Source organism: Pteropus medius, unplaced genomic scaffold, assembly GCF_902729225.1.
Source record: "Pteropus medius unplaced genomic scaffold, Ma_sr-lr_union100, whole genome shotgun sequence".
In the NCBI taxonomy this organism is placed as follows: domain Eukaryota; kingdom Metazoa; phylum Chordata; class Mammalia; order Chiroptera; family Pteropodidae; genus Pteropus; species Pteropus medius.
In genome coordinates, this window is record NW_024349222.1 from 1,843,384 (window position 1) to 1,865,716 (window position 22,333).

A 22,333-nucleotide genomic window follows, 5' to 3' on the forward strand; every position below is an offset into this window, starting at 1 on the left:
TTATGTTGTTGCAGTCCATGTGTTTATTTTTGCTTTTGTCTCTCTTGCTTGAGGGGCCTTTTCCAAAAAGATAATATTTAAAATGATGTCAAATAGTTTACTTCCTATTTTTATCATGTTTTTAATTTTTGATTACAGTCGGCACACAATATTATATTAATTTCAGTCATATAACATGGTGATTAGACATTATATATTTTATGAAGTGATCACCCCGATAAATCTAGTACCCATCTGACACCTTACATAGATATTACAATATTATTGACTATGCTTTATTTCCCCATCACTGTTTTGTAAATACCTATTTGTACTTCTTAATCACTCCCCCTTTTACACTCACCACCCCCAACATCCCACCCATCTGGCAACCATCAAAATGTTCTCTGTATCTATGAACTTGCTTCTGTTTTGTTTGTTTGTTTATTTTGTTCTTTAGACCCTATATGTAAGTGAAATCATTTGTCATTTGTCTTTCTCTGTCTGACTTACTCCACTCAGCACAGTACTCTCTAGATCCATCTTTATTGTTGGAAATGGTAAGATTTCCCTCTTTTTATGGCTGAGCGATATTCCATTGCATATATATACCACTCTTTGTCCATTCATCTATTAATGGACACTCAGGTTTCTTCCATATCTTGGCTACTATAAATAATGCTGCAATATGAATTTCTATGTCCCTTTGAAGTCCTGTTTTGGGATTAATTTGGATAAATTCCCAGAAGTGGGATTAATAGATCCTTCTTTGTCTGTTGTTATAGACTTTGTTTTGTTTTTAATTAAAGTTATTGAGGTGACATTTGTTAATAAAATTATATAGGTTTCAAGTATACAATTCAATAATATATCATATGTATGTTACATTGTGTGTTCATTACCCAAAGTTAAATTTTCTTCTGTCACTAAATATTTGACCCCCATCTACCCCTATCTCGTACCTCTTTCCCCCTTCCCTCTGGTAACCCCTAATCAACTGTTCGTATCCCCGAGTCTCTGTTTGTTTGTCTTATTCATCTGTTGCTTTCAGTTTTATATCTTACATATAAGTTAAATCATATGGTTCTCAACGTTTTCTGTCTGACTGATTTCACTTAGCATGATAATCTTAAGATCCATCTATATTGTCACAAATGGCAGTATTTTATCTTTTCTTATGGCTGAGTAATATTCCATTGTACATGTGTACCACATCTTCTTTATCCAATCATGTAACCAAAGACACTTTCAGATGTTTTCATGTCTTGGCCACTGTGAATAATGCTACTGTAAACATCGGGGTGCGTATATCCTTGCAGATAAATGTTTTAAAATTTGGGGAGGGTGAATATCAAGAAGAGGGATTGCTGGGTCATATGGTAATGCCATTCTTAATTCTTTGAGGATCTTCATACACTTTTGCATAGTGGCTGTACCAATTTACATTTCCACCAGCAGTGTATGAGGGTTACTTTTTCCCCACAACCTTTCCAACACTTAATTACTTGTCCTGTTGATGATAGCCATTCTAACAGGTGTGAGGTGATATCTCATTGTGATTTACTAGACTTGTTTTAAAGATCATTTTGTCTGGTATATTGCTACCCCTGGCTTTTTGTTTATTACTATTTTCATGAAATATCTTTTTCTATCCTTTTACTTAAATCTGTGTCTTTCGATCTAAAATGAATCTCTTGTAGGCAGCATATGTAAGGAACTTGTTTTCTTACTCATTCATCCACCTTATCTTTTAACTGGAACACCTAATCCATTTATATTTCAAATAATTCTTGATATATATATTTAGTTATTGTTATTTTATTATTCATCTTTTTTATCTTTTTTTTTCTTTTTTCTTCCTCTTAAAGACGTCCCTCCAACATTTCCTGTAATACTGGCTTGGTGGTGATGAACCCCTTTAGCTTTTCCTTGTTTAGCAAGCTCTTTATCTGTCCTTCAATTTTAAATGATAGCTTTGCTGGGGAAAGTAATCTTTGTTATATACACTTGTTTTTTTTTTGTTGTTGTTGTTTTTTTTTATCATTTTGACTATTTTGTGCCAGTCCCTTCTGCCTTGCAACATTTCTGTTGAAAAATCAGCTGATAAGCTTATGGGAGCTCCCTTGTAGGTAACTAGGTGCTTTTTCTCTTGCTGCTTTTAGATTCTTTAACCTTTCACATTTTAATGATCATGTGTCTTGGTGTGGACCTCTTTGGGTTCATCCTGTTTGGGACTCTTTGGGCTTCCTGGGCTTGTATATTTTCTTCTTCACATAGGGAAAGTTTCTCATCATTATTTCTTCAAATAGGTTTCATTTCCTTTGGTACCCCAATGATGCAAATGTTGATACCCTTGATGTTGTCCAAGAGGTCCCTTAATTTTTTCTCACTTTTTTGATTATTTTTTTTCTGCCACTCTGATTAGGTGTTTTCTGCTACCCTATCTTCTAAATCACTGATTTGATCCTCTGCTTCATGTAATCTACTGTTGATTCCCTCTAACATATTTTTCATTTCAGTATTGTATTCGTCATTTCTGACTGGTTCTTTTTTTATGTTTTTTATCTCTATTTTTACACTTCTCATCTCTTTGTTAAAGGTCTCACTGAGTTCATATACTCTTCTCCTAAGTTCACTGACCATCCTTATAACCAGTATTTTGAACTCTGCATTTGATAGTTTGTATGTGTTCATTTTGTTTAGTTCTTTTTCCAAAGCTTTTCTAGTCTGTCATTTGGGATATGTTTCTTTGTCTCCCCATTTAACTGCCTCTCTGTATTTGTTTGTATGTATTAAGTAGGGCTCCCGGTCTTAGTGGAATGGTCTTATGAAGTAGGTGTCTTTTGGAGTTCAGTGGTTCAATCTTCCTTGATCACCTGAGCCAGGTGGTCCAGGTGTGTCCCTTTTGTGGGTTGTGTGTGTCCTCCTGCTGTAATTGAGCCTTGTTTGCTGTTTGTTCATCAGTTAAGGAACTGACCCTTAGGCTGATTGGTTATGAGGACTGGGTGATGAGCAACTGGTCCTGTGGAGCAGGATTCACTTTAGCAGGGCTCCATTGCCTGCCCAATCTGCCTTTTGGGTATGTTTCTGGAAGCAGCCAGGTGGTGCCCCAGCTGGGTCCAAAGCGGCTGGCCACCAGGAGGGCCAAACTTGGGGCCTCTTGAAAGGAGTCCTTCCTCAGGCCAAGTTCAGCTACAGCCTGTGCCTTGCCCAGAGCCACCTGGCAAATAGCAGCCACCCATGCTGGGTTTGGAGGTGCCTCAAGCATCCAAGCAGTGAACTGAAGCTGGCTGCCGCTAGTACTGGGCTTGAGGCTACTCAGCAAGAGATAGATTGCTCACCAAGGCTAGATTCTGCTTCTTTAGTTTTTGTAAACCTTTGAGAGATTTTAGGAAAACTTGCAGCACAAGTGAAGACAGGTCATTTGAATTGAAAATCCACTGAAAGTGGCTTGAGGGACAGAGTCTCGGGGAATCACCAGAGCAGGGCAACTAGTATTAGATACATTGATGAAGACTCACATATGGTGCCCACTTGGGTCTGCAAGCTGGGTTGGGGAGGGCTCAACAAAGGAACAATGACTCTGCCAGCACTTCTGTCTGGAAGAAAGCTGCCCCACCAGCCCTTGCCTGAAGCCAAACAACTCAATTCCTCCTCATATGTCCCTGGCACCTTTCAAACTGCTGCTCCAGGGCTGGAGCTCAGAGCGAGTGAGCCCTTCACTGAATAAGTCTGCATGCAGGCTGCATGAGAGGAAAGACTGTGAATCACTCAACCATCATTCCTGCTGGTTTTCATAGCCAGAAGTTTTGGGGACTTCTCATCCCTGGGCTGGAGAGCTCAATGAGGTGTTGGGACCCTTCACTCCTCTGGGAGAAACTCCACAGCCAAGATATTTTTCCTGATTCTCAACCACCACATGTGAATGTGTCACCAGCTTGTTCCACATCTGTACCCCTCCTACCAGTCTCAAGGTAGCCTCTTCTTTTTTGTAGGACTTCTTTCAGTTAGACTTTATGCTACCTTTAATGATGGCTGTTCTATAGTTTGGTTGTAATTTTGATGCGGTCATGAGAGGAGGCAAACACAGTGTTTACTTACCCCACCATCTAGACCAGAAGCCCTATGTTCTCTTTGAGGAGTTTTATGGTTTCAGACCTTACATTTCAGTCCTTAACCCATTTTGAGTTTATTTTTGTATATTGTGTAAAAGAGTTGTCCAGTTTGATTTTTTAGTTTTTTCATATATCTGTCCCGTTTTCCCAACTCCACTTGTTTAAGAGACAGTCATTACTCTAGTGTATATTTTTACCTCCTTTGTCATAGATTAGTTGACCATATAAGCAATGGTTTATTTCTGGGCTCTCTACTCTATTTGATTGCTCTAAATGTCTGTTTTTGTGCCAATACCATACTATTTTGATTATTATAGTTTTATAGTATAGTTTGAGATCAGGAGCATTATACCTCCAGCTTTGTTATTTTTTCTTAAGACTACATTGGCTATTCAGGGCCTTTTGTGGTCCCATATCAATTCTTCTAGTTCTGGGAAGAATGACATTGATATTTGATAGCAATTGAATTGAATCTTTAAATTGCTTTGGGTAGTATGGTTATTTTTAACAATATTAATTCTTCCAATCCATGAACACAGTATATCTTTCCATTTATTTGTGTCTTCTTCAATTTTTTTTTTTCTTTAATGTCTTATAGTTTTCAGAGTACATGTCTTTCACTTGCTTGGTTAAGTTTATTTCTAGATATTTTATCATTTTTTTTTTACACAATCATGAATGGTATTGTTGTCTTCATTTCTCCTTTTGATTGTTCATTATTAGTGTATAGAAATGTGACCGATTTCTGGATGTTAATTTTGTAATCTGCTACTTTACTGAATTAATTTATCCATTCTAACAGATTTTGGGTAGACTCTTTAGGGTTTGCTCTATATAGTATCATGTCATCTGCAAATAATGACAGTTTTAATTTTTCCTTTTCTATTTGAATAACTTTTATTTATTTTTCTTGTCTGATTTCCGAGGTTAGGATTCTCAGTACTACATTGTATGATAGTGGTGGGAGTGATCGTCATTGTCTTGCTCCTGATCTTAGAGAAAAAGCTTTTGGCTTTTCACTAGTTAGTATAATGCTAGCTGTGAGTTTGTCATATATAGCCTTAATCAAGTTGAGAGAAGTTTCTTCTATAACCACTTTGTTGAGAGTTTTTATCATAAATATATATTACATTTTGTCCAATGCTTTTTCTGCATCTGTTCAGATAATCATGATTTTTATCTTTCATTTTGTTGATGTGCTGAATCACATTAATTGTTTTGCAGATGCCTACCTTGTATTAAACTAGGATACATTTTTCCATCATTGTTTTTGTTGTTTTGAATCATAATCAGGAACTTCTTATATGCATACTCAAATGTTATCTGACTATAATCGTTTGAATTAAATACTGTATTACATAATTTGAACTGTGCATACTGCCTTTATAAATTCTATTTTTATTCATATTTTTGAAATACATAAGTTTGAATATTCATTACGCTATACAATTCAAGTAAAAAGATTCAAAGCTCTGAAATGGTCTATGCATTTTTCTCCAAACAAACACTGTTATATTCAATTTTCTATACAATTTCAACTTTTGCATGAGTTAATCCTTGAACCCTAGCCTTCAATTATATCCTCTGTGTCTCAGGCTAAAAGAAAATCCTGAATTAAGTTACCTAAATTATATAAATTTCTTGATCTTTATTTCTTTACCATACCCCCAATAGAGATTAATAATATATATCTCCTAAGAATATTTGAATTTTAAATCAAATGCCATCTGTATAAACGATAGCACATTTAAGAGGTATAGAGGAAAGGCTTGACATCTAGATGCCTAGGATTAGTTGGCATTTACTTCCTTATGCTTTAATTTTATCAACTCTAAAATGGTGATACAATGGTGCCTATTTAGTATATTTAATGTACATTAGGTCTTTATAATTTGTTCATCTTATAATTGAAAGTTTGTATCTTTGGCCAACAGTTTTTGAAAGCACAATTTAATTGTCGTATTTTTATGATTTTTTTTATTTTACCTCTTGGAATATTTTGAACTATAAGAAGTTGTGTATTTCAACATTTAAGAGTGTTTTTTTTTTTTAATTTTGATAATCAGAGAGTTCCTTATTGCATGTGATAATTGTTTTAATGCAAAACTGTAAAATCTACATGCTCATTAGGTTGTAAGAATCCTTTATATAAGATAGACAAAGTTCTTCATCAGATACATTATTGTGAATATTTCGTCCAATTCTGTGTTGTGTTCTATTTTATCATATAAACTTTTGAAGATAAGTTTTCAATTTTGGTAAACTCCCATTTATTATTCTTAATAACTCATTTTGTCTTAAAAATAATTTATCTATTCTGTCACAATGTTTAAAATATTTTTTCTAAACTTTGATATTATCATTTACATTTATTTTTTAACATTTTATTTATCATTTTATTTAACACTTTATGTATTCCCCCGCTCCCCTTTCCACCCTTACCCCAGGTAACCACTAGTCCATTGTCCATGTCCATAAGTCTCTGTTTGTCCTGTTCATTTATTGCTTTTAGATTTAAATCCCAAATATAAGTGATAGTATGTGATTTTCAAACTTTTCTGTCTGGCTTATTTCATTTAGTATGATTATTTCAAGGTCTATCCATGTTGCTGCAAATGGTAGTATTTCATCTCTTCTTAGAGATGAGTAATATTCTATTGTATATATGTACTACAGATTCTTTAGCCAATCATCTGTCGTAGAACACTTTGGTTACTTCCATATCCTGACCACTGTAAATAATGCTGCTATGAACATCAGCGGGCAAATATCTTATTGAATATGAGTTTTCAAGTCTTTGAGGTAAATATTCAGTAGAGGGATTGCTGGATTATATGCTAGATCAATTCTTAGTTTTTTGAGGAACTTCCATTCTGTTTTCCATAGTGGCTGTACCAATTTGCAGTCCCCCCAGCAGTGGATGAGGGTTCCTATTTCTCCACATCTTCTCCAACATTTGTTATTACTTCCCCTGTTGATTATAGCCATTCTAACATGTACGAAATGTTATCTCACTGTGGTTTTGACTGGCATTTCCCTAATAGCTAGCGATGTTGAACATCTTTTCATATTTGTTGGCTATTTGTGTGTCCTCCAGGGAGAAGTGTCTGTTCAAGTCCTCTGCCCATTTTTGATTAGATCATTTGTTTTATTGTTGTTATTGAGTCATATGAGTTCTTTGTATATTTTGGATATCAGGTCCTTATCAGAGGCATTGCTTGCAAATATATTTTCGCATTCTGATTGTTGTCACTTTACCTTGTTGACGATTTCTTTTGCTGAGCAGGAGCTTTTTAGTTTGATGTAGTCTCACTCATTTATTTTTGCTTTCACTTCCCCTGCTTTTAAGGTCAAATTCATAAAATCCTCTTTAAGTTCAAGGATGCTGAGTTTTATTCCTATGTTTTCTTCTATGCATTTTATTGTTTCAAGTCTTATATTCAGGTCCTTAATCCATTTTGAGTTAATTTTGGTGTGTGGTGATAGACACAGTCTAGTTTCAGTCTTTTGCAGGTGACCTTCCAGTTTTCCCAGCATCATTTATTGAAGAGTTTTCCTTTCTCTACTGTACGTTTTTGGCTTTTTTGTCAAAAATTATTTGCCCATATAAATATGAGATGGCTTTTGGACTCTCAATTCTGTTCCACTGGTCCGTGTGTCTGTTTTTCTGCCAATACCATGCTGTTTTGATCACTGTTGCTTTGTAGCATAATTTGAAGTCGGACAGAGTGATGCCTCTGGACTTGTTCTTTATTCTCAGGATGGCTTTTGCATTTTGGTGTCTTTTGTGCTTCCATACAAATCTGTTGATTTTGTGTTCTATTTCTTTAAAAAATGCTGATGGGCTTTTGATGGGGATTGCATTAAATTTATATAATGCTTTAGGTAATAAAGTCATTTTCACTATGCTGATTCTTCCAATCCTTCGAACACAGAATATCTTTCCATTTCTTTGTATCTTCTTCAATTTTTTTTAATAGCATCTTGTAGTTTTCATTATATAGGTCTTTCACATGTTTCATTAGATTTATTCCTAGGTATTTTATTTTTTTTGTTGCTATTACAAAAGGATTTATTTTTTCCACTTCTTTTTCTGACACTTTATTATTAGAAAATAGGAAAGCTATGGGTTTTTGAATGTTGATTTTGTATCTAGAGATTTTACTATATTTGCTTATTGTTTCTAGTAGTGTTCTTGTGGAGTCTTTAGGGTTTTCTAATAGAGAATCATGTCATCTGCAAATAGTGACAGTCTGACTTCTTCATTTCCTACTTGGATGCCTTTTATATATTTCTCTTGTCTGATTGCACTCACTAGTATTTCCGATGTTATATTGGATAACAGTGGTGATAGTGGACAGCCTTGCCTTGTCCCTGATTTTAGAGGGAAAGTTTTTAGTTTTTCATCATTAAGTTTGTCATAGATGGACTTTATGATGTTAAGGTACTTTCCTTCTATACCGATTTTGTTGAGAGTTTTAATCATAAATGGATACTGTATCTTGTCGAAGGCTTTTTCTGCATCTATTAATATGATCATATGATTCTTATTAATTTGTTTATGTGGTATATCACATAAATTGATTTGCGCATGTTGAACCATAACTGTACCTCTGGGATGAAGTCCACTTGATTGTGGTGTATTTTCTTTTTAATGTGTTACTGTATTTGGTTTGCTAGTATCTTATTTAGGAATTTTGCATCTGTGTTCATGAGAGATATTGGTCTGTAGTTTTCTTTTTTGTGTGTTATCTTTACCAGGTTTTGGTATCAGGGTAATATTTGCCTCATAAAATGAGTTGGGAAGTATTGCCTCCTCTTTAATTTTTTGGAAGAGTTTGAGGAGAATAGGTATTACATCTTTGAATGTTAGGTAGAATCCACTGGTGAAGCCATCTGGTCCTGAACTTTTACTTTTTGGTAGGTTTTTGATGATCGTTTCAATTTCCATATAGCTAATTGGTCTATTTAGATTTTCCAGTTCTTCTTGATTCAGTCTAGGAAGGTTGTATTTTTCTAAGTACTGGTTCATTTCTTCTAGGTTATTAAATTTGGTGTCATATACTTTTTCATAGTATTTTTGTATGATCCTTTGTATTTCTGCAATATCCATTGTAATTTCTCCTCTTTCATCCCTGATTTTGTTTATTTGTGTCCTTTCTCTCTCTCTCTCTTTTTTAGTGAGTCTGGACAGGGGTTTGTCAATGTTATTAACTTTTTTTTATAAAAACAGCTTTTTATTGCATTTTTTTCTATTGTATTTTTTTTGTTTTTGTTGTGGTTTGTTTGTTTTCCTTTCAATTTCATTGATTTCTGCTCTAATTTTGATGATGTCTTTCCTTCTGTTGATTTTAGGCTTCACTGATTCTTCTATTTCTAGTTTTTTAAGATGAAGTATTAGGTTGTTTATTTGGCCTTTTTTTTGTTTTTCGAGATAGGCCTGTAATGATATGAACTTTTGTCTTACAACCACTTTTGCCATGTCCCAAAAGTTTTGATATTTTGTATTATCATTATCATTCTTTTCTAGATATCTCTCGATCTCTCTTTTTATTTCTTCTCTGACCCAGTAATTCTTCAGTATCATGTTGTTTAATCTCCATGTATTTGTGGTTCTTCCTGATTTCCTTTTATAGTTGACTTCTAGTTTCAGAACATTATGATCAGAGAATATGGTTGGTATATTTTCAACCCTCTTATATTTGTTGTGGCTATCTCTGTGTCCCAATATGTGGTCAATCCCTGAGAATGTTCCATGTGCACTAGAGAAGAATGTATAAGTAGCTGTTTTGGGATGAAAAGCTCTGTAATATCAATTATGTTCAGTGATCTAATGTGTCATTTAAGGAGGTTATTTCTGTATTGATTTTCTCTTTGGATGATCTGTCCATATCTGACAGTGGTGTATTCAGGTCCCCTACTACGACAGTGTTTTTGTCGTTTCTCTCTTTAGTTCTGTTAGTAATTGCTTTACATATTTTGGGGCCCCTAATTGGGATCATAGTTATTAATGTGTTATTTCTTCTTGATACATGATTTCCTTTATCATTATGAAGTATTCTTCAGTATCTTTCTTTATCTTTTTTATTTTGAAGTCTATTTCATCCAATATTAGTACCGCTACTCCTCTTTTTCTCTGAATGCCATTTGTTGAAATATTTTCTACTGTTTCATTTTGAGTCTTTGGAGCTGAGATGTATCTCCTGGAGATAGCAAATATTGGATTTTGTTTGTTGATCCATTCTGAAACTCTGTGTTTTTTATTGGTGAGTTCAGTCCATTTACATTTAGGATGATTATTGGAATATGAGGGCTTCTTATAGCCATTTTCTCTTTTGCTTTCTGGTAGCTCGGTGTTTCCATTGCTTCTTTGTCCTTGTGTTTCTGTTTTCTTTATTTTGGTTGGCTTTTGTGGGTTTTGCCTCTGGTTCTTCTTGTTTTATGTTATATACTTCAGTTCTGAATCTTTGGTGTGTGGTTACCATTATGAGTATATAAAGAATAGTTATATATATACATATATTGGCTTTTACTTTCTTCTGTGCGTGCCTTATCTCCATTCCCCTTTGCAAATTTGGATCTTTGAATCCTCCCCTTTTCATTCATTGTTGTCTCGATTTATACCTATGTATGCTGAACGTTCATTACTATCTTACTATAGCAAATTTCTTCTTATTTTTAGCTTATTATGCCCTGTGGCTAGTAAAGGTTCAACTCCTCTGCTTTTATCAGCCTGCTAGTCATCTTATTCCTAATTATGCATTTTTTTTGTCATTTTATTTTAGATGAGTTGACCCCTTTCAGTATTTCTTGTAGTGTAGGCCTCATAGAGAATTCCCTCAATTTTTGTATATGTGAGAAGGTCTTTATTTCTCTGTCATATCTAAAGAAAAGCTTAGCTGGATACATTATTCTTGGCTGCTAGTTTCTTTCATTTAATAGTTTGAATATTTGATTCCATTCTTTTCTGGCTTGTAAGGTTTCCGCTGAGAAATCCAATGATAATTTAATGAGTTTTTCTTTATAGGTTACCATCTTCTTTTCCCTGAGAATTCTGTCTTTGTCCTTGATTTTTGATAATTTAATACAATGTATCTTGGTGAAGGCCTTTTTAGGATGAGATAATTGAGTTTTCTGTTGATTTCTTGAATTCAAGCTCCAGCTCATTCCTTAGATTTGGGAAATTCTCGTCCACTATTTGTCTAAAACTGCTTTCTAATACTTGCACCTTTTCCTCGCCTTTGATAATGCCCATTATTCTTATGTTTCCTCTCCTGATGGTATCAGCTAGTTTTTGCATTTATCTTTCATTATTTTTCATTCTTCAGTTTTTCTCTTTTTCCTTCTGATTTATTTCTAGATTTCTGTCTTCGTTATCACTGATTCCTCCATTTGGTCAACTCTATTTCCAAACTTGCTATTTCATTTTTCAACTCATGCAGTGTGTTTTTTATCTCCAGAAGTTCTATTCAGTTCTTTTTGAGGGTTTCAATCTCTTTGCTAAAGAATTCATTTTGCTCATCTAGTTGTTTTTTTCAATTCCTGAAATTGCCGATATGAATCGTTTAGGATCTCACTGAGTTTTTTCAAAAGTACCATCCTGAATTCTCTCATTTAAGTTGCATATTTCTATGTCTGTAAGCTTATTTTCTGGAGATTTTTCTCTTTCTTTCTGGAATGTCTTATCACCTTGGTTATTAATTATGTTTAATGGATTATTTATCCGTTTAGGCATTAACAGAAATGTATTCTGGTTTTTTGTTTTGTTTTTTTTTGTTTGTTTTTTTTTTCCCTAGAATGAAAATTGATTCTATATAAAGGTCTCTCTTTAGCCTGTTGCAAAGAAGGCGCTTTTCCTTTGGGTTCCAGTAGGTGGCGTCTAAACCTCTCTGCTTTATATAAAGCCTTAATAATGCCTTTTTTTTAATATATAGATATTTAATCATTCTCACTACCCTCAGTCTCAGTCCCTGTCAGTGTTAGCGACAGTTTTGGTAGCATTTGGTCAGATTCCCCTGGGGGGTGTTTGGTCTTGCAGGATATAGGAGGAGGTGCCCGGTGGGTTGAGGGATGGGTCCTGCGGCTCAGCTTTGGTTTTTCAACCTGGCATGGTAAAAATCAACTGCTGTTTCTCTGCCGTCCCACTTTTCTGCCGTCCCTGTTTCTGTGCCTTCTACCCTGTTGACTCGGTACTGCTGTAAGCCACATGGAGCTCACAGCACTCTCAGGCAGGGCTGTTCAGAGAAGTTGCCACACCTTCTCTCCTCCCCTTCCTCCTACAGGGAGCTCTGGCTGTGAGAGGCACTATCTTTGTTTATCTCAGTCTACCACCTTACACCTGGGATTCTGACCTGTGGTAGCTCTTATGAACAGATCCCATGCTCAGACATGCTGATGTGCAGTGATAGTGTTTCTCATTGAGTTTTAGATGTTCAACTTATTGTTGTTTCAAGGGGAGAGATCTGAGGATGTCTCTCACTCCAGCCAATCTAGCATTTACATTTAAGTCTACAGTCTCATTTAAGTTAATTTTTCAGTACAATGTGAGGTGAGAGTTTATATGTATTCTATATAGAAATTAAATTTTCCCATCATCATTTGTTGAAGAGACTTGCTTTCCTCAAGGATTTGTCATAGTACCTTTATAAAAAGCAAATGAATGTGTATACATATGTCTATTTTTGTAGATTTAATTATATTACACTCATCTATATGTTTATCCTTTTGCATTATCTTGGTAATTGTAGCTTCATATTAGGTGTTACAATCAGTTAGTGTAAGACTTTTAACTTAAAATCATTTATGTTATTATAGGTCATTCATTTCCACATATATCTTAAGACCAGTTTTTCAGTTTCTAAATATAATTGGACTAATATTTTTTTTTTATTTATTGTGGGGTTGACATTTCTAAAAGGATTCCAACATTTAGCTTTATTTTTGATAAGGTTATATATTTATATTAGCTGTTGCCATTTTTGCTTTGTTTTTTGGTTGTTAGTTTGATATTCCTTTTTCAATCCTAATAATGGGGCAGTTAATAACGTATCAGAATAGTCTGGACTGGCAAGGTTGTACTGCTTACCAGTTTGCTAAAGCTATGAGAGAAGACAAAACATTGTCAAGTAATGTATATCTTTAAATATCTATGTTATATATATGGAGATAATATAAATAAACTAGTATATAGATTAATAGAACTATATATGTAACTATAAATATACACATGTAGTAGAGACCTGTGATTTAAATAATTTGATGTCATTCTATGTAAAAGTTTGATTTTAATATAGTGATTATAATTTCATAAAATATCATTCTGTTTATAACCTCACAATATATCTTGATCCACTAAAATATCCAGAAAGCATAAAGAAATCAGTATCAAATTGTTTTGTTCTGGAACCTTGAGAGTTTTCTAGGAGGAAATATTTAAAGTATCCATGAGAAGTTTTAATACACAAGGATTGTTTACTAGGTAAACATACTAAAAACAAAACATTAGAGCAGATGTTCTTAAACTTTTTGTTTCATGTACTTTGATGACTGGTGAAGCCCATGAACCCACTTACTAGAATAATACTTTTAAATACATACATATTCCATAGGATTACAAAACAAAGTAACAACTCTAATGTGGAATATCTTTTGGTAACCAAGTCACAGTTATTATTTATATTCTATACTTCATTGCCTATAATTATAATAAATTCAAAGAAAATGTTTAAATTAATTAAATGCTACTGAAAATAAAAGCATAATTTTTTTCTTCCTGTATCCGTGGGCTCCGTGGAACCAAGATATGAATCCTTTGGGTATCTATGAACTTCTTAGAATAATATCTAAATTAATGAAAAGAAAATAACAATTATTACAATCAAGGGGAGTATCAATATATTAGTACATTTTTCTAGGTAGGGTATTAAATATTTTACTATCATATATATTGCATGTGTTTAGTAAATAATCTACACTTGTTTAAAATTAGATTTTGGCATATATTGAAGATTATTATCAAATGTAAAAATACTGAAAATTCTGAAACAACTGAAGATTAAAACATACTGAGTTATAGGTTATTTCAGTGTAAAGTCACATTTTCAGTTTAAATATTCTGACACTGTCACATATTTATTAGAATAGAATTTGCAAAGATAAATAATAAGATATGTTCTCAGCTCTTACAGGGTTTATAATCTAAGGAAAGAAAACTTGAATATGCTTCCTAACTGAATTTTTCCCTTCTTTTGCTACCATATTTTTCACCCTACTTATTCTTAGCCTCCTCTAACAGAAGTGTCCAGCCTGTCATAGGGCCTGGATGAGAGTTCCAGGATTTGTCATTAGACTTGCCCATTCTAGGTGGGGGATAATAAACAGACAAACTGACAGCAGAAATTAAGCATGCTGAGCAAGTCCTGATCTTTATGACAGTTTGCAAATGTTAATCTTTATACTTTCAAAAGCTAAATATTATGATTATCAGAGACAGGCCTTCTCCCCAGATAGGAAGAACATAACAGGGAAGATAGAAAGCTGTCCATGAGCACTAAAAGTAAAATTACTATCTAAAAATTCATAAGTATAACTCTAGGGAGAGAACAAGTAGTAGTAAAGACTACCCTTACATATAAGTTGCCGGAGCAAGAAATAATAGTGTGAAAATAGCAGAAGCTCATAGCATGAACTGAGCACAATTAGACCAGATCTGGAGTGGCAGAGGGATACTGAGTTCATCATAAGCACTAGAACTGTGCATCTTGGAGAAAAGTAACTGAGAACAAATTCAATCTAGTGACCAGTGCAATAACATAGCAATGGTGCGTTGTTATAAATTAGGGTTTGCAGGAAAGAATATCTCAAACAGGAATAATCACATGAGTAAGCTTAAATTTCAGAAATACTTGGAAGAATCTTTTTGTACTCAAATATATTTAACCAATCAAGTGTTCAGCTGGCAAAAATTCTTAAATCTCTGTCTCTTTTGAAATTGCAAATGATGAAGTAATTTTACACAAAATATCATTAATTGATAATTAACATATGCAACCATTGAGTGGATTTTATTAAGTGTTTACTGTGTACCAGGCACTACATTATTCTAATGGCTACAAAGACAAAACAGTGAATAAAAAACAACCCCAAATCTAGAGGTATTAAGTGTTCAAATTGAAGCAGAGTACACTTAAGTTACTAAATGTTTATGCAAGTGCCTGTCTGTGCTTGGACCAGGGACAGGGGTCACGGAGAAATTTGAACTTTGGGATGAAACATGAAAAATGAGTTTGTTTTTTCTAAGCACGTAAAACAAAGGTGAAGATTCTAGGAGAAAAAATGGAACAATGTGTGTAAAACTTAGAAAAATAAAAAGACGGTATTACCATGCATTACTGCCTATTGGTATTCCAGTGTTAATAAACTTACTTTACCTCTTTCAGCTAATTTCTATCAGGTTAGGGTGAAACACACTGATGTAATATAAAGGAAACCTAGAAGGAAGAAAAGTACATAAAAGAGACATATTTATTTCTTCCTCTACCAATTGAGATTTGGGCTGTCTTTGCTTGCAAAGGAGAAAGATTTGATTTAGACATGATGATATCCTATATACTTAACTTTTAGCTTTAGAATTACTTTTACTTTTGAATTTTCAAAATATTTTCTCATGAACTGAGCATATAAAAAAATAAGAGTTTAAATAGCTATTAGAACAATTTAGCAGCATATCTAAAACGAACTGACATTGCTCCCTTACTCCAAGTAGAGGCAAAACTTTCTTCTTATTTCACATAATTCAATCTGTGCTACTCTTGAATTTGTAAGGGCAATAAGAACAAAATAGATATAGACTGCTCATTAACAGCATATATGACTTTTTGATCAGGATGGAGCTTGTTGGTAATTCCATTTTCTGCCAAAGCCATTTCATGGCAAACTAATTGCTGACTATAAAGGTTGTACTCATTATATTACACTGATCAACCCCTGGGGAACAGTGTTAATTTCCTAGCCACCATCCTGCATAAAACTGATTTCTTAAAAGAGCCCCATTAATTTGTACAAGTATTTTAATTTGTGTCTTTCCTTTTTATACTCTTCAACTCTCTAGACTTTTAACACATGTTTTATCCTTATTGTTTAGCCAAGTCATAATCATATGGACAAATAGATGATCTCAAGATGCTTAGTTGTTAACCTTACTGAATCCTACTGTGTAAAGCCTACTTGTCAAAAGAAGGAGATCACAACAGTGGAAAAAGAGGACAGGGTATATATAACTACAGTCAACTACTTCCAGAGGAAAGGCATTTAAATTCTTTAGGCCCATAACATTGATTGGGACCTTCCTCCTAATGAAGGTGGTCTTTTACCTATAAAAAAATAGAATGAGTTATATAGCTATCATCCCTTGTGAGGGGGAAAAAGATGAATCAGTTCAGTGTTGAATGTAAAGAGCATACAGTCATTTTGTTCATATTATCTGAGAAAACCTTTTTTAGAATTGACAATATGTAAACAAAATACATTTTCTACATACTAAAAAGGCTCTGTCTTTCTTTGTATTAGATCAGTTTAAATAAGATATTGATAAATAATTTCAGATTAATTATTCATCTCAGAGATCATGAAAAAGAGGTTAGGAGGAGACATTAAAATTACAATAGAAATGGAAAAAGTAGTGATGTAATATAAATAAAAAATAAAATAATTATGGTAAGAGTGTCCCATATATATCTCTTGATATCCTCCTTGAGGAACATGCCTAGAAAAGTATGTACTCATTCTATTTACACAACTGTGTACATATATTAAATAGATTTCTAAAAATCACGCTTTTATTTTTCCTCATTATCTAGGTTCTCCACTATTAAACTGTGAGATTTGCTTGGTGAAAATGGTACATAAATGTTTTATTCAGACAAGTTGTGTGATGAGAATATCTAATACATATTTTTCACTTTACTGTAATTCAAGGCAATTTCAAATTTTAGATTAGTATAAAAAGAACATGTTTTGTGTAATTTTTTTAGAAAACAGAATATTAAAAATAACTAGTAATATGTTTAAAATAGATGTAGAATGAGTTTTCTCAGATAAGGCTACTAAGTGGATAGAGTGGTATTCTATGCAATCATCAATCACAAGATAGAAAAATGACAATTATAGAAAATATTAATTACGGTACATAACAAAGTTAATTTTTATTACACCATTAATATGTATTAAAGAATACCCATTGAGTTTATTATTTTACTATTTAAATAGCAGTATAGCACTTTTCATTTTTATAATTTTTAGTCATATGAAAGAGTTTAGAAACATGATCTAACACATAAAGGATTTTGAAAGACATTATGATTTAAGTTCTCTTCCTCAGAAGGAAGCATGTAGCACACACTCTCAGAGAGAGAAAAATGATAGTTCTGTCTTTTCCTCGACAGTGATGAGTAGGTGATTGATTGGCAAGCTGGTACTCCTCAGAGCCTCCAGCTAGACAGCTTCCTGTTCTGCTCTGACATGCTGATTACAAAGCCAGGAATCTAGAATGCTTCATCATCCCATGACATAAATAAGAGAACTTGGATAATTCAAAGCTGTCATTCATTCTGTTCATTTAACAAATACATATGGTACATCAGGCCATGTGCTGGGTTCTTAGGGTAGAGGAAAAAAATTATTCTGCCTTCAAGAAACTCTGTCTACTTTGGAATAAAACCAATACAAAATAAAAAACGTATAGGAAGGAGAGATGGCTTAGTAGAGAGGTCTAGTAAACAGAGTCTAGTCAAGAGAGAATCTCCAGTTATAACCACTCCAGTTGTTTTAACAGGGGTATTTTAATATAAACAATTGTAATATTGTTGAAGAACTGTTATGGCCAACAGAAGAACACTAAGTATCACAGTGGTAGTTAATGAAGGAAGCAATTAACACCTCTTATGCTGAGAAGACAGGTTGAAATTATTTACATTTAAAAACACAAAGGAGGAGTTTTGTGGAGCTGAAACTCCAATATATATAAGGAAGATGGCACTTTACACCAGGTATAACGTCTCAGGACCTCGGAAATAGGACCTCTTGGAGCTGGCACTCAGACTTTGAAGGATGTCTACCAGAAGGATGGTTCTTGAATCTCCAATGGGTCATAATGAGGCTGTTTTTGGGAGTGTCAGAAAAAACTGGACACTGAGATGAACTGTTATTAGTACATTAATTGCCACCTCCAAAGTCAAGACACACTTCTGTTGTAATGCTGACAGGAACAAAGACTGAAACTAAAAGCAAAACAAGAAGAACCTTAAACCCTTCTTCCTCCTCCAATTTTTTAGTCTCCCTCCAATGCCTCCAGTGGAAGAAGCTAATAGGGAGCCAGACAGCAAACTGAAATTTGGTTTACAGACTCCTTGCTGAGCACAGGAGGGAGAATTCTAATCTGAGAAACCATAATTTATCAAATGTCATGGCACGTAAATGTAGGAAAATTAAGGGCAGTAAAAAAACCCAAAAACTTCATAAGAGAGAGAAGATTGAGCTAATGATGAGACAGTAATCAAGTTTTCAACAGGGTGGTAAGAGACTTGGTATGACTCATTGAGATGGGTGGTTCACAAGAAGGGGAGACAAGATGCATGACTTACCAGAAATGATGATCAAAACACATATTTCAAAAGAGAAGCAGATAAAACTGGTTGGATTAACAGAGTGTCAGTTTATGAAGCTATCGGAGAATAATTTGGATAAAAATTTACTATGTAGCCATTAGACCTTGTAAGAGAGGCTAGTACTATGAGGTAGATATTATTGTTTAAGGAAGCCTGAAGTAGTTATAGGTTTCGGGATGGGTTGGAAGAGGAGGAAGAGAATGAATTAGAGACCAGTAAAGGAACGATTCTCATAGTATAGGATCATGGTGATGAGGATGGCAATAAGAGGGTCAGTGCTGAAAAATTCCTAACAAATTATAAAAGAAAAATTAATCTGACATTAAAATTTGTTTAACATAACCAAAAGTAAACTCCTTACATAGTGAATAGTGCCAACAACTCATTATTTTAAATTTAAAATAGTTTGTAGTTTCCTCAAAAAATCAAACATAGAGAACTACTTTATGAACAAGAAATTGCACTTCTAGGTATTTTTCCAAAGAAAACAAAAATAATAATTCATAAAGTTTTATGCACCCTTGCATTTATGGCAGCATTATTCACAATAGCCAAGATATGAAAGCAACATAAATGCCCTTCAACAGACAATTGGATAAAAAAGTTATGGTTCATATACATAATGGAATATTACTCGGCCATAAAAAAATGAAGTCTTACTATTTGCAATAACATGGATGGACCTACAGGATATTATGCTGATTGAAATAAGTCAGACAAAGAAAGACAAATACCATATGATTTCACTTATATGTGGAATCTAAGGAACAAGAGAAATGAACAAACTAAACAAAAACAGACTCACTGCTGATTGCTGAAGGGGTGTGGGGTTTAGGGGCTAGGTGAAAAAGGTGAAGGAATGAAGAAGTATAAATAAGCACCTACAAAATAGTCATGGGGATTTTGAGCATAGCATAGGGAATATAGTCAATATTATTGTAATGGTTGTGTGTGGTTCTAGATGAGTGCTAGAATGGGGGGATGACTTCCTAAATTATATATCTAGTCATTGTGATGCATACCCAGAACTAATACAAAATAATAATATATTTCCAAATAAAATAAAAAATAAATTTAAGATGAATGAACAAATTATTATTTAGAGGGTGAAGATGTAGCTTATAATCATTAAAAATGAGGTGATTACTTATTTCTCATTATCTTGTAAAAAAGGGCACATAAATGTAATTAGACCCTTAAAAGACATCATCCCAAGGCAAGAAGAAGAGAAGGAACAATAAAATGGTAGAAAAATAAATCAAAGACTTAAGAACAATGTTGAAGAGTTGCATGATATGGAACTGGAATGAGGACAACATTTCAAAAGAGGAAAGGTTGTTTAGGTTCTTCAGTTGGGAATAACAAATCAAATAACATGAGGTCTAAGAAGATACAATCTATTTTGTCTTGAAGACTATGACACAACCTTTTAGAGATCAATTTCTGTAGAATTGAAGGGACAGAATCTAAAATACAAAGCATTAAAATAAAAGGACTGATTTTTTAAAATGGAAGATTTTAGCAATCAAAAAAATGAAACTAGATTGCTATCTGTCACCATACACCTAAATTAACTCAAAATGGATCAAAGACCTAAATATAAGATCTGAAACAATAAATCATGTAGAAAAAACATAGGAACTAAACTTATAGACCTTGGATTTAGAGAGGATTTTATAACTTTGACCTAAAAGGCATGTAAGTAAAAGCAGAAATAAATAAATGAGACTTAAAAGCCTCTGCACAGCAAAAGAAACAATCAACAAGACAAAGAGGCAACCAACTGAATGGGAGAAGATATTTGCAAACAACACCACCAATAAGGGCCTAGTACCCAAAATATACAAAGAACTCATACGACTCAACAACAAAAAAATAAAAAAAATCCAATTAAAAAATAGGCAGAGCTTTTGAACAGACACTTCTCCCAAGAAGGCATATAAAAGGCAACAGACATATAAAAAGATGCTCAACTTTACTAACTGTTAGGGAAATGCAAATCAAAACCACAATGAGATACTACTTCACACCTGTTAGAATAGCTAACATCAACAAGACAAGTAGTAACAAGTGTTAGAGAGATGGCGAGGGGAAAGGAACACTCACACTGGTGGTGGGGATGTAAATTGGTATAACTACTATGAAAAACAGTATGGAGTTTCCTAAAAAAATTAAAAATAGAATTATCATATGACCCAGTAATCCCTCTTCTGGGTATCTATCCCCCAAAATGGAAAAAAATTATCTATAAAGATATATGCACCCCAGTGTTTATTGTAGCATTATTCATGTGGCCAAGACTTGGAAACAACCGAAGCTCCCTTCCAGTTGATGACTGTATAAAGAAGATGTGGTATACATACATAATGGATTACTACTCAACTATAAGAAAGATGAAATACTTCCATTTGTGAAAATGTGGGTGGGTCTTGAGATAATCATGGTAAGAGAAATGAGACAAAAAAAGTTGAGAACCATATGATTTCACTTATATATGGGATATAAAACTGAAAGCAACAAACAAATGTGACAAACAGAAACTCATGGACACAGACAGTAGAATAGTGGTTACCAGAGGGAAAAGGGGAGGGGGAGAGGTAGTGATAAAGGGGGTCAAACATATGGTAATGTAAGGAAATTTAACTTTGGATGTTGAACATACAATGCAATATACAAATGATGTATTATTGAATTATACATTTGAAACCTATATAATTTTATTAACCAGTGTTGCTCCAATAAATTTAATAAAAAAGAAACAAGGTAATATGACAATGCTCAAGAAAGTTATTTTTGAAATTAGAAGGCATTATAGCTAATTCTAAAGTGTTAGAATGAACTTTGCTTCTTTATATGTTGCCGTATTATAAAATTAAAGAAACCTTAGCTTCTACTTTTTACAAAAAGCTTTATGTGCCCTACTGCCATGAACTAAATACGCTGCATATATTACTACATTTAAGATATATATTATGCTTATTTAATTAATCAAGAGACTAACTTTAAGAGACAAAGGTGCATCATTAAGGTCACAAGTAAAGTAAGTATTAGAATCTCCAATTATTGTAATGGATTTGCCTGTTCCTTTATTTTTCAGTTTTTAAATGATTTTGAAGCTCTTTAATTAGGCATATATGCATTTATGATTTTTATGTATTCCTGATGAATTGACTTTTATTTATTATAAATTGTCTTTTCTTCTAAGACTCATATTTTAATTTCCACATTGATATTAATATAGACAAAACAGACCCTTATTGTTTACTTTTTGAATGGTTTATTTTTTCGCTCTTTTATTAAGGCTAATTATGTATTTATATTTCAAATTTATCTCTTTTAGACAGTATGCAGTTGGGACTGCCTATTTTATCAAGTATGATATCTTTTAATGGAAATATTTAGTTAATTTACATTTAGTGGAATTACTGATGTAATTAGATTTGAAGTGTCCATTGTTTACTTTTTCTCATTTGCACTTTTTCTCATTTCCTGCCTACTTTTGGATTAACCAAAACTTTTTAGTATTCTATTTTAATTAATCAACTGGTGTTTTTAACTATATATATTTTTAAAAAT